Raw genomic sequence first — 9,581 nt, forward strand, 5'->3', positions numbered from 1 at the left:
TCCTTCCCAGTCTTCTTCTTGTGAGTAGTGACACCTCTGTTGTTTCTAATGCTTTTCTACATCCTTAATGTCCTCCATTAAGTCACTTTTTCTGTTACATATTATGCCAATCTGGAAGCAAACCTGTCAGTTCTACTTCCAACATAATATATCTCGAAGTCAGCCATATCTTAACATCTCCACTGCTACCACTTGCCCCAAGTCACAATTATCTCTCACCTAGATTAATGCAATAGCATTTAACTGATCTCCCTGAATTCATCCACAATGCCCTTCTACCCATTTTTAACATCAGTAGCAAAAATGATTTTTTCAAATTTAAGTTATTTTATTGCCATTTACTCAAAATTCACCAGTAGATCCTCATATCACTTGGAATAAAGCCATTAAATCACATTCACTTAAAAATATCTACTTTGGGCTCTGTTTTAGTAAACAAGCAACATAAGAAAAGCTGTCAGTGTGGAAATATACATTAGCATAAGGGGACATTAAAAAAAGAAGAGGGGGTAACGTCTGCATCACACCAGGCATTCCTCATTTTGCCCCACTCTTTAGCAATTGACAGTAGAGAGTCACCACAGCCAAGTGACCTGGGAAAAATCTCACCTACCTTTGGGCAGACAGATCTGGGTCTTGGCTGTGGTCCCTGCAGTAGCCCATTAACTGGATCCTCTTGATTATGCTCTGGGAGCCCCTGGTAGACACAGACTTAAGACAGTTACTCACAGAAGAGAGAGCCTTTGTCCAGGTTTCCAAAGGAGAAGCTCCAGCACTCCATCAAAGCAAAATAATATGAGTTAGAATCCACTTGAGAAGGTAAGAAGAACAGTTTGACTTTACCTACATGACTCCTTCCCCAAGGTATAAAACTTAGGGCCAAGAAGGAAGAAAGATCTTGCCTGGCCCTTGATTTATCCTAGAGGTAAAAGGGAGATCGTGGGAGTGAGTACCCTACTTCCCCAGCTGTGCCTGCCAGATGGGTTTATTTCTCCCTTGCCCCATCCAGAATCTAAATTGGGAGCTGTATAATTTGGAGAATGGGAAGAGGTTGTGGGAGAGCAGATAGAATGCATGGAGGACATTAAAAGCACATATATTCTAACTGCCTCATGGGTTCATTCCATCAAGAAGCATGCCCACAAGCTGCTGGGAGTGCCTCACCACAGATCAACTCCAAGTTGCCCATGGGCACCCACAGTGCTATGCATGCCTCACACCCCTCTACTCCACACACTCCCCTCCCCCTGCCCTGTGGCAGGCTCCCTGTGTATGATCCTGACAATGTCATAAGTGGGTTATGGCAGACTGCCAGTGAGCATACACAGAAAGTTGGCTCAATTTGCAGGCCAGGGAGAGAACACACACTTGAGCTTTTGGGCCACATGTGGGAAAACAAAAGAAAGGCTGTGAGCACTGAGTCTGGTACAATGCAAGATCCAGGGAAGGCATACAAGTTCCAAAGTTCTGCCACAAGAGGGAGCAAGAAGTGTGGAATAAGCAGGTGTAGTCACAGAAAGTCTGAGAAAGCTTGAGAATCTCTAGCAGGACTCCTGGAAGCTCTCTCTCTCCCAAATGCAGTTAGTAAAAACTGCAGGAGAAGCCTGAGAAGACATGGATGCAAAACTTCAAGGAACGTGAAAAATCAAGTAACATGGCAAAGTAACATGGCCAACACCAAAGAATCACAATAATTTGGTAACTGAAACCAAAGACAAAGAGATCTGATCTATAATTTACCTGATAAAGAATTCAAAATAGCTGTTTTAAGGAAACTCAGTGAGCTACAAGAAAACATAGGAAGACAATTCAACAGGAGATCAGGAAACAATACATGAACCAAATGAGAAGTTTAGTGAAGGTATGGAAATCATAAAAAAATAAAGAACCAAGTGGAAACTGTGGAGCTGAAGAATCTTTCTCAAAGTCTTCCAAAAAATTGAAGTGAATAATCCCAAACTTGTTTTATGAGGCCAGCACTACCCTCATACCAAAGTTACATAAGGACAATAGGAGAAAAATACACTAAATTTTAATATTTGTAATAAATATAGATATACAAATTCTTAACAAAATTTTAGCAAACCAAATTCAACAGTACATTGAAAGGATCATACCTTATGATGGAGCAGGATTAATTCCAGAGATGCAAGGATATTTCAACATATGCAAATAAATAAAAGTGATACATCACATTTATACAATCAAAGATAAAAATCTTATGATAATCTCAATACATGTAGAAAAAGCATTTCACAAAAGTACAATATGGTTCCATGATTAAAAAAAACTCAATAAAACAGGTATAAAAGGAACATACCTCAATATACGAAAGGCCATGCATCCAAAGCTTACAGTTAACATGATATGCAGTGGTGAAAAATCAAAAGCTTTTTCTCTAATATCTGAAACAAAACAAAGTTGCTTACCAATCACTACTTTTAATTTTAGTGAATACTGGAAGTCCTAGCCAGAGCAACAAGGGTAGAAAAAAAAAGGTATCCAAATTGAAAAGAAAGAGGTAAAATTGTCTTTGTTTGCCAATGACATAATATTTATTTTACATAGGAAATCCTAAAGATTCCACTAAAATTGTTAGAACTAATCAACAAGTTCAGAAAAGTTTCAGGATACAAAACCATCATACAGAAATCAGTTGCATTTCTATCCACTAACAATGAAATATCTGAAAAGATATTTTTTCTGTCTCTCTTTTTTCTCTCCTTCTGGGATTCCAAGTATATATGTATTGGTATGCATAATGTCCCACAGATGTCCAAAGCTCTGTTCTTTTTTAGTTCCATCCTTTTTTCTCTGTTATTCAGATTGAATAATTTCTAGTAATCTACCTTCAAGTTTAGTTTCTTCCACTATTTCAAAATTTCACTCCTGAGACCACCTACTATTTTATTTTGGTGATCATGACTTTGATTCTGCAATTTACATTTGGTTCTCCTTTTATACATTCAATTTCTTCAGTGATATATCCTGGTTGTGAGTCATATGACATTTTTCTTTAAAATTATTTAAGCATAGTTTCATTTAATTCTTTTGACATATTTATATGTAAGAGCAGCTTTAAAGTCTTTGTGCTAAGTTCAACAACAGAAACAGTTTCTATTGACTGTTTCCCCACTCCCACCCTGGGTTCACATTTCCTATTTCATTGCATGTCTCAGAATTTTGTTGTGGAAGTTAGACATTTTAAATAAAATATTGTAGCAACCCAGGATTCTGATATGTTTATACACAGAAGCTTGGTGTTGTTTTAGTATCTGGCCTGGATTTAATATGAAGACTCTCCTCTGCAAGGTATTGTTTCTAATGTCTCTTCTCAGTTTTTTTTTTGTTGTTGTTGTTGGGGTTTTCTGTTGTTGTTTTATACCCTTCTGTTTATTATTTTATTCTGATTTCCTGGGAATCACACTTGTTTGTGCATACTTAGTGGTTAGCCAATAATCAGTCACAGGTTGTGTTCAAACACTCCTGGCCCATAAAGCTTTCACTCTCTGTTAGTGGACCTGGGTGTGGATTGGACAGTACATGCAAAATTCAGGCATTTCCAAGTCTGCTTCAACTTTCACTTTCTAAAGAGCTCTTTTGAGTTTCATGAAACAGACACAGCATCTCAGTCTGCCTGAGGTGTATAGAGAGTTTGTCTAATACTTTTTGAGGCTTTCATTTCCAGTAACTCATTCTATATTTTTAGCTTGTTTGTCACTCATTCTGACCAGACCACACCTTAATCTAGCCGAGCTACAGATTTTTCCTGTTTGTTTTCTACCAAGTTTGCTGCTTATACTGACAATGACTCTGAGCATGGATTTTTGTTCTCTTCTCCCAAACAAATCAGTCCTCTCTGGCTATGAAGCTGCTGGTTTTTACAGCCAGCTCTATTCTGGAAAAACTACATTTCTCACCAGCTGAGCTGGAGGGGATGGCAGCAGCCCAAGGCAAGAAGGCTGAAGCTCCCACTGTTCTTACTCAAAGTGCTAGAAGTTTTTCAAGGTAAAGTTCTTAACTTGTTGTTTGCTTTTAGGTAACGTCCAGAGCCCTTAAGTGATTTTTTTCTTTTTAATAATTTTCTCTAGTTTTATACTAGTTTTTATACAGAAAAGTTTCTAATCTCTGTGTTCCATCATAGTTGAACGTCTTGCCTCAAAAAAGTACTTTACTACAACTTTTGGTTAAATCAATGTATAGAATGTATAGATTGTAAATACATAAATGATTTTATCTCTGTAGCAGATTATAAACTATGCTTATTTTAATGTTACTTTATTTTTTCTGAGGTTAAAAATAGTTTGTTATTTCATTTGCCTAAATTAAATATTGCAGTCCATCATCTCAATAGAATTTTACTATGATCACATATGTCAGATAAACTATCACTTTTTTCTCTGGAGATATTTTCTTCTTAGAGCCTTTCATTCTTTTATTCCAACTTGACTGTTTTTCTTTGGGTATGTTATAGAATTATTATTATTTCCTTTGTCTCTTCTGAGAATTTCCTTTCTCTCTTTTGACTGTGTTGGGCACATGGTTTTCTGGGTAAAATGTATGTGTCCTGGAGGCGGTGTAAAGTCATGACCTAAAACAAGAGCTCTGGAGTTAGACTCCCTTAGTTCAGATTCCAGCTCTATATAATTAGTGGTGCCACCACAGAGACACTGCCTACCTATACCTCCATATTCCCAACTGTAAAATGGTGGCGAAAAGAACATACTACCTCTTCAGTTGTCCTGAAGATCAAATGAGCAAATATATAAATATTAACCGATATCATCTTGGTAGAGCAGGTTTTGGTGGAGCATGTGGAGTTTTTGAGAAATGTGTGAGAGTATAATTTTTGAGACTTTCATATTAATAATTTTACTAACACTTGGTTATTAGATTGGTTATAGAATTCTAGGTTGATAACTAGTTTTCCTCAGCATGTTAAGGTAATTGTGCTGTTGTCTCATACCTTGCTGTCTGATGACATTCTGATTGCCATCCTTTTGTGTTATTTGGTGCTTTTTGGGAAGTTTTTAAAATGTCTTATTCTTGGAGTTTTGAAATTTATCTGATATGCTTTGGAGTATTTCTTATTTTATTAATTGTGCTGGCTATTGCATTTACCCATTACTCCAAGATTTTTTTGTTAGTGTTAGTTCTGTGATAATTACCTCCCCTGTTCTCTTTTTCTGTTCAGGCTTCCTGCAACTTGTATTGATTAGCGATTCAAGCCAGGGATTGAGCCTCTACAGATATCTTTTCACTCCTATTGTCTCAATGAAAAAAAAATCTCATTCTGAGAAAGTCCTCTTCCAATCGTTCTACTAAATTATTTTAATATTAATGCTATCATTTCTTTCACCTACAAGAGCTTTTTAAAAATTTTCTTATTTTTTTATTTTATAGAACTTTCTGTTTTGTTTCATCGATGTAATATCTCTTATCTTTCTGAGGATGTAAATGCTTTTATTTTCTCTTACTCCATGGATTATCTGTGGGGCTTTTTCTCTGAGGTGTTTTTCTCTTGTCTTGCTACTGGGCCTCTCAAACTGGATGCTTTCTCAAATATTTGGTGATACTTAGCTCCTCTTTGTCATATAACAGTGAGGCACAAAAATTCAAAGACAAGACTTGCTGACTGAATAGCAAGAAGACTTTTTAATTATATGATCCCAAAATAGCAATATAGATCTTTTATTTGAGGCGAATTGATATTACAATAGTTAGCTTAGCTAGGATATGCTAGGTTAGTTGCAGTAATAAGTAAATTTAAAAAATCCCCTCAATGGCTTAACACAATAAATATTTACCATTCTTACTATATGTCCAATGATGTTTGATAGTGAGCTTGGCTCCAAGTAGAAAATTGCTCCAAATCATCTTATAATATAATATTTTATCATAATACTCAAGTGTTTGTTACAGCAGGGAAAAAGAAAGTGTGGAAAATTTTAAATTGGTGCTTGAATGCCTCCACCCAGACTACACATAACTTTTTCTGATATGTCATTTATTGAAGCAAATCCATGTTCACTAACTTCAAGGTGGGACAGTGCAGTCCTCCCAAGTGTTTAGAAGGAAAGAAGAGCTAACAGTACTTAAGGGCAGCACTAATGTTTACCACATTGACAAGTGTTCAGAAGGAAAGAAGAGCTAGCAGTACTTAAGAGCAACACTAATGTTTACCACATTGACTGAGTCACTTCTTTAACAGTCTTTTTTTTACTCTCTACTAATGTTTTATTTATTTTTATTTTTAATTTTAAATTGTTGTTTAAGTACAGTTTTCTGCCTTTTACTGCCATCCCAGGCCACCCCTCCCCACCTCCCTCCCATTTCCACCCAAACCCCAGTTTTTGTCCATGTATCCTTTATACTTGTTGCTGTAAACCCTTTCCCTTTTCCCCTGAAATTCCCTCCCCTCTCCTCTCTGGTCACTGTCAGCCTGTTCTCTATTTCAGTGTTTTTGGTTATATTTTGCTTGTTTCTTTGTTTTGTTGTTTAGGTTCCTGGTAAAGGTGGTTCATATGGTATTTGTCTTTCACCACCTGACTTATTTCACTTAGCATAATGCTTTCCAGTTGCATATATGCTGTTGCAAAGGGTAGGAGCTCCTTCTTTCTTTCTGCTGCATAGAATTACATTGTGTAAACGTGTTATAGTTTTTGGATCCATTCATTTACTGATGGGCACCTAGGTTGCTTCTAACACTTGGCTATTGTGAAATGTACTGCTATGAACATTGGGGTGCATAGGTTCTTTTGGATTGAAGTTTCAGGGTTCTTAGGATATAATCCTAGCAGTGGAATTGCTGGGTCAAAAGGCAGATCTATTTTTAGTTTTCTGAGAAAATTCGATACTGTTTTCCATAGTGGTTGTACCAGTCTGCAATCCCACCAACAGTGCACTAGGGTTCCCTTTTCTCCACACCCTCTCCACCACTTTTTGTTTGTTGCTTTGTTTATGATGGCCATTCTGAAAGGTGTGAGGTTGTATCTCACTGAGGTTTTATATTGCATCTCTCTGATAACTAGGAATACTGAGCATCTTTTCATGTGTCCCTGGATCCTGTGTGTCCTTCTTAGAGATGTGTCTGTTCAAGTCCTTTGTCCATTTTTTAATTGGGTTGCTTGTCTTCCTGTAGCCAAATCTTCTGAGTTCTTTATATATATTGAGTATCAAACCCTTGTGCAAGGTATGACTGGCAAAAATGTTTTCGCATACAGTAGGTTCTCTTTTTATTTTAATACTGTTTTTTTTTGGCCATGCAGAAGCTTTTTATTTTGATGAGATCCCGTTTCCTTATTCTTTCCTTTATGTCCCCGGCTCTAGAGAACATATCAGTCAAACATTGCTGCATGAAATATCTGAGCTTTTCCTGCCTATGTTCTCCTCTAGGACTTTAATGGTGTTGTGACTTATATTTCAATCTTTTATGCACCTTGAATTTATTTTTGTATATGGTGTGAGTTGGTGCTCGAGTTTCATTTTTTTGCACGTAGCTGTCCAGTTCTCCCAAAACCATTTGTTGAAGGGGCTATTTTTACTCCATTTTATGTTGCTACCCCCTTTGTCAAATATTATTTGACCATAGTGACTTGGGTTTATTTCTGGGCTCTCTGTTCTGTTCCATTGGTCTATGTGCCTCTTTTTATGCCAATACCAGGCTGATTTCATTACAGAGGCCTTGTAATACAGTTTGGAATCAGGTATTGTGATTCCTCCTACTTTACTCTTCTTTCTCAAAAATTGCAGCAGCTATTCGGGGTCATTTATGGTTCCATATAAATTTTTGAAGTGTTTTTTCTATGTCTGTGAAATATGCCATTGGTACTTTGATAGGTACTGCATTGAATCTGTAAATTGCTTTGAGTAGTATGGACATTTTGATGATGTTAATTCTTCCAATCCATGAACACAGCATATGTTTCCATTTGTTTGTGTCTTCCTTGATTTCTTTCTCCAGTGTTATGTAGTTTTCTGGATACAGGTGTTTTACCACCTTAGTTAGGTTTATTCCTAAGTATTTTATTTTTCTTTTTGCTAGGGACTTTTTTTCTTCATTTCTGCTTATGCTATTTCATTGTTGGTATACAAAATTGCCTTTGATTTCTGGATATTAACTTTGTATCCCGCTGTTTTGCCAAATTCATTTATTAGGTTGAGCAGTTTTTTGGCAGAGTCTATAGGATTTTCTTCATACATTATCATGTCATCTGCAAACAATGATAGTTTTGTTTCCTCCTTTCTGATTTGGATGCCTGTTATTTCCTTTTCTTGTCTGATTGCTGTGGCTAGAACTTCCAATACTATGTTGAATAAAAGTGGTGAAAGTGGACAACCTTGATTGTTCCTGATTTTGGTGGAAAAGATTTTAGTTTTTGCCCACTGAGTATGATGTTGGCTGTAGGTCTCTCATATTTGGCCTTTATTACGTTGAGGAATGCTCCCTCTATTCCCACTTTCAAGAGTGTTTTTTATCAAAAATGGGTGCTGTACCTTATCAAATGCTTTTTCCCCCATCTATTGATATGACCATGTGATTTTTGTCTTTGCTTTTGTTTATATGATATACTACATTTATTGATTGATGAATATTGTACCATCCTTGCATCCCTGGGATGAATCCCACTTGGTCATGGTGTATGATCTTTTTAATGTATTGTTGGATGCAGTTTGCCAATATTTTGTTGAGGACTTCAGCATGTATGTTCATCAGCCATATTGGCCTGAAGTTTTCTTTCTTTGTTGTGTCTTTATCTGGTTTTGGGATTATGATGATGCTGGCTTCATAAAAAGAGTTTGGGAGTCCTCAATCATTTTGGATTTTTTTGGAATAGTCTGTGAAGGATAGGGGTTAGCTCTTCCTTAAATGCTTTGTAGACTTCTCCTGTGAAACCATCTGGTCCAGGGCTTTTGTGTGTTGGGAGTTTTTTGATTACTGCTTCAATTTCATCTGCTGTTATTGGTCTGTTCAGGCTTTCTGCTTCTTCTGAAGCAGAGTTTTGGAAAATTATATTTTTCTAGAAATTTGTCCATTTCACCTAGGTTTTCAAATTCCTTGGCATACAGTTCTTCATAGTAATTTCTTACAATCCTTTGTATTTCCATGGTATCAGTTGTAATCTCTCCTCTTTCATTTCTGTTTGTGTTTATTTGGGTCCTCTCTCTTTTTTCTCTTGATGAGTCTGCTTAAAGGCTTATTGGTTTTGTTTATCTTTTCAAAGAACCAGCTCCTGGATTCATTGATCCTTAGAATTGTGCTTTTAGTCTCTGTGCCACTTAATTCTGCTCTGATGTTGGTTATTTCCTTCCTTCTACTTGCTCTGGGCTGTCTTTGTTGTTGTTCCTTAAGGCGTAGGGTTAGGTTGTTTGATTGAAATGTTTCTATCTTTTCTAGGTAGGTCTGTATTGCTATGAACTTCCCTTTCAGGGCTGCCTTGGCTGTGTCCCATAAGTTTTGGGCTGTTTTGAGTTCATTTTCATTTGTTTCCAGAAACTTTTTTGATTTCTTCCCTAATTTCATTCTTGTCCCATTCATTATTTAATAGCATGCTATTCAATCTCCATGATTTTGAGTGTTT

Source organism: Phyllostomus hastatus, unplaced genomic scaffold, assembly GCF_019186645.2.
Source record: "Phyllostomus hastatus isolate PE091 unplaced genomic scaffold, TTU_PhHast_1.1 phas_scaffold_78, whole genome shotgun sequence".
NCBI lineage: Eukaryota > Metazoa > Chordata > Mammalia > Chiroptera > Phyllostomidae > Phyllostomus > Phyllostomus hastatus.